We start from the raw sequence: 4,458 nt of genomic DNA on the forward strand, positions 1-4,458 counted from the left end.
GCTAAGCAGGGGAAAACCGTAACTTTTAGAGTTTGTGCCCTATTTAAGAAACTTAAGTTGCCTTGGATGCATCTTATGGTCATCCTCTACTCCTCTAAACCCTATGATCGAAACACTAATTTCCATTTGTGAGATTTGATCTTTAAAGTGATTTTTGGTGGTGTTTTTGGTGATTTGAAGGAAAAAGAACACTTAGAGGTTGCTTTGGTGTGCCTTGATCTTGTAGATCCAAATTCTTCTCATCATTTCCGACTGGATTAAGGTATAAATCATTCAACTTGGTCCTTGTTTGCTTAGATATAGTCTTTATGAAGTTTTGGTCCTATTTTGGTCATATGTTGAGATCCAGTGGATTCCTTCCACTCCAAAAGTTAGGAGTTGCTTCTCTTGATGTTCTTACGTCCTTAGTCCATAAAGTTAGCATCTTGATGGTTTTGGATCAACCATGCATGTATTTAGGGCACTACGGTGAAAGTTGGGTGTTAAAAGTGAGGTTTGGGTCCTTTTGAGTCATGCAAAGGCTCCAAGTTCACGACTTTATGGATTAAAACATTCTTTTGGACTTGGATTTGAAATTTGGATGTGGGAAGGCAAGTTTTAAGCACTTAAGGAAAAAGTGTTGAATAGGCTCACACACTAGGCGTATTTATGAGTACACTTCATGTACATGCCTGTGTCCGCGCCATGCATGCAACCTAGTATGCTGGGTGTACGTCTGGTACACGCAACGTACCAGGTGTGGATTGGGATTTCGCGACTTTGGGCTATTTTCAGACTAGAATAGTTTAGGCATTGATGGGCCATCAACCTTTCTGACTTTAAGCCATTGCTGGGATTTGGGCTTTCTTGTGTTTGGGCCCATAATGGGTTTTGGGAATCTTTTAGAGCTTTGGGCCATATTAGGCTTTTTGTTACCATTGGATAGGACCTCAGATATTGGGCTAAGTTGGTATTTTACCCTGAGTATTGGATAGTTGGACTAGGATCCTAGTTATGGGTTGTAACCCACTTATTGATTGGATATTAATTGATGGTGTTAGCGCATGAATTTTTCCAGGTCAGCAGTTCGAGTATTTTTTTTGAGAGATTCAACAGTTTAAAGCGAGTTTCCTCACTATGCTTTGCGGGTCGAAGGCACCAATGTCGACCCATGGTTTATTATGATTAGGATGCTAGTTGTCTGCGTGACTCTTGTATGTATGATATTTGATATGTATATCTGGCGGTGCTCAATGCCAGGTGGGGCCTGATGAATATGAGGAGGCGGGGCCCATCTCATATTTTGATAGATCTGTTCCAAGCGGGGCTCGATGTCGGGCGGGGCCTGATGCTGGGCTGGGCTCGTTATATGTTTGATATGTATGGTATGTGGTATTTTGGCGAAATCACTAAGCTTCGTGCTTACGATTTTTAGTTTATGTTTCAGGTACTTCTGGATCCAAGGGGAAGAGCTCAAGGTGATCGCATCACACAGACCACATTGTTCCATATTTTATTTGACTATGTTGTATTTGGATGTTTTGGATATACTTTGATTCTGTTATGGTTTTATGAACATGTTTTGAAAGATGGTTTTATTATTCTAAAATTTAAAATTTTTGGTATTGATTTTTGGGACGTTACACATAAATGTCACATGTGCATTAGTGAGCCCAAATGGCATCACCGCGAACTCGTAATGACCATAATGACTCTGAAACGCGGTCTTCTCTAGGTCCTCCTCTCGAACCCTCATCTGATGATACCCCAACCTCAGATCGATCTAGGAGAACCAAGATGCACCCTGCAACTGATCGAAGATGTCATCAATTTACGGAAGGAGATAACTATTCTTCATCGTCAATTTGTTTAACTCTCGGTAATCAATGCACATCCAGTGTGAACCGTCCTTATTCTTAACAAATAAAATTGGTATTCTCGGTGGTGCCATTCGGTACGACGCCTTAGAAATCGGAGACGCACCTGGAAGCAAATCAATCTTAAACTAAACCTGCCTCTCATGAAGCACACCAGGAAACTCCTTTGGGAACACATTAGCAAACTCTCTGACAACTGGCACTTCTGAAATCGTAGCCTACTTCCCAACTCGAGTATCAACAACATAAGCCAGATAACCCATACAACAATGTTGAATATACTGTTGAGCTCTGGCATCAGAACAAAAGGTTGGCCCAACCCTAGTACTCACTCCATAAATAACCAGATCTCCCCTAAATGGGGCTCGAACTACCAACCACTGGCCCTCACATTCAATCATAGCCCCAAACCTAGTAAGCCAATCCATCCCTACTATCAGACATACATCCCCCATAGGGATGAGAATCAGATCAATCGGACAGGGCACCCCAAAATCTCTAATACACAGCCCTGATAGAAGCTTAATGAAGAAACACCATGTTCGTTGGTGATAGAAACCCACAACGCACACTCCAACTCTCCAAGAGCCAAATCAAAAATCGTGCTAAAAGACTAGAATACAAAGGACCGACTCGTACCTGAGTCGAATAGCACATGAGCAGGCAAGGAATTCACTATGAAGGTACCTAGAAGAAGCATTAACATAAGCATGCGATAAGATAACTTCACACAATAATAAATGAAAAAAATACCATTAACGACATCCGGTGCCATCATAGCCTCCTTTATAGTGAGCTGAAAAGTGCGACCTCGATCCCTCAGGGGCTTTGCCCTACCCTGGTGCCCACCTGTGATCCTCAATGTAGCCGGTGTTAGAGCCTGCACCGGCCCCATAGTGAGCAAGGGACAGTTGGCCTTCATATAGCCAGTCTGCTCACAGTCATAACAGATCCTGGTGCTAGGTTTTGGGATCTGCTGATGACAATCCTTGGCATAATGCCCCTCCTTGCCATATTTGTGGAATCCAGATGAATATCAACAAGCACCATCATGAGTTTTGCCACATTTGCTACAAGTGCGACCCCTCTGTCCCCTAGATCTTGAATACGCGAACTTGAATCGCTTCACTATAGGCTGTGTCTGCACCAGAGCCTGCCTCCACTCCCGAGCTCCATCTCAATCTCCCGCCTCCTCGCAGCCTCCTGAAGCTCCATAAGTGTACCATAACGTTGGGTGGACACGAACTGGCGGGTATCCATCTTAAGCATGCGCAAGTATCGGGTCATCTAAGCTTGCTCAGAAGTAGCAAACTCAGGATAGAAAAGAGCCCTCTTGGTGGATTAGATGTCTAAGCCCATAACTATAATTGGTATGTACTTGACCCGATAGTAGCATGCTCCTTTTGGGTTGCATTCCTCAGAGCAATTTGATAGGATGGATATTTGAAAAAGAGGATATTTGTGATTTATTAATATATTATATGAATAATATATTAATTGAGAAATCATATTATTTAATTAGCATTGATCAAGAATTAATTTGGAATTAATTTAGTGGTCAAAAGAGACTGATTAAATTTACAGGGACTAATTAGGTAAATTAGTAATATTTATAGTTTGGGCTAATGATCCATGATTGATTAAGGATGGGCTAAATCTATGTGAGAGTCCATGAAGATTTAGTCCAAAGGGCGTATCATATGGATCATTGGAATGCCAAAGGTTTTAGGGTTTTATGTATGAAACCCTAAGGATTCCACACGATAAATTGAACCCCTAGCTCCCTAAAATTGGCCACTCTATTCCATAGTGAAACCCTAGCTGATTTTGGTGCTTCCCAACCTTTCTCTCATAAGCCTCCTCTTTCTTTTGGTGTTTTGTGATACATTAGAGGTATCACACTTGAGGTATTAAGCTCTTGAAAGGCCAAGAACTACAAGCTACAACTAAGAGGTATTTATCTAACTAGTTTTTATGTTGTATATCTCCAATTGCATGCTAGCTAGGATATATGCTTTAGATAAAATGAAATTGCATGTATAACTTGAGAAAACTTAGATCCAAAACATTAGGGTTGTATGTGCACCATAAGGATGTTATAGTGCTCAAAATCCAACACCTCTTCGTAAACATCTTGGTCATGACCTCAGTCACTGTGTTAGTCCTCTATCTCAAATCCAGGTACTCCTGAGCCAACCTGTTCCTCTCCACCAGGGGAACATACCTCATGAGAAACATCTCAGAGAACTACTCTTAGGTCACCACAACCCTCTACTCAGGAGTATATGATCCAATCACCAATCTACACCAATCCTTCGCCCTTGAGTGGAGAAGGTTCAAAGCATACTTGACCTTATGGTCAGCATGGAAATAGTAGGTGAAGAAACACCCCTCCATGTTAGACAACCACATCATGGTTACAATCAGGTCCTGAATTGCATTGAACACTAGGGTATTCATAATGTCGAAGTGTAACATCCCAAAATTTCAAACCAACTTAAACTTTTTAAAACATGTCAAGTTCATCAAAACATTACAACTTTGTTATCAAAATATTAATTATCAAAGTATTTCCCAGAAACATAACATAACATAACAGGAG

The sequence above is a fragment of the Lactuca serriola genome, chromosome 3 (assembly GCF_051521515.1).
Source record: "Lactuca serriola cultivar US96UC23 chromosome 3, Lser_US96UC23_V15, whole genome shotgun sequence".
Lineage (NCBI taxonomy): Eukaryota > Viridiplantae > Streptophyta > Magnoliopsida > Asterales > Asteraceae > Lactuca > Lactuca serriola.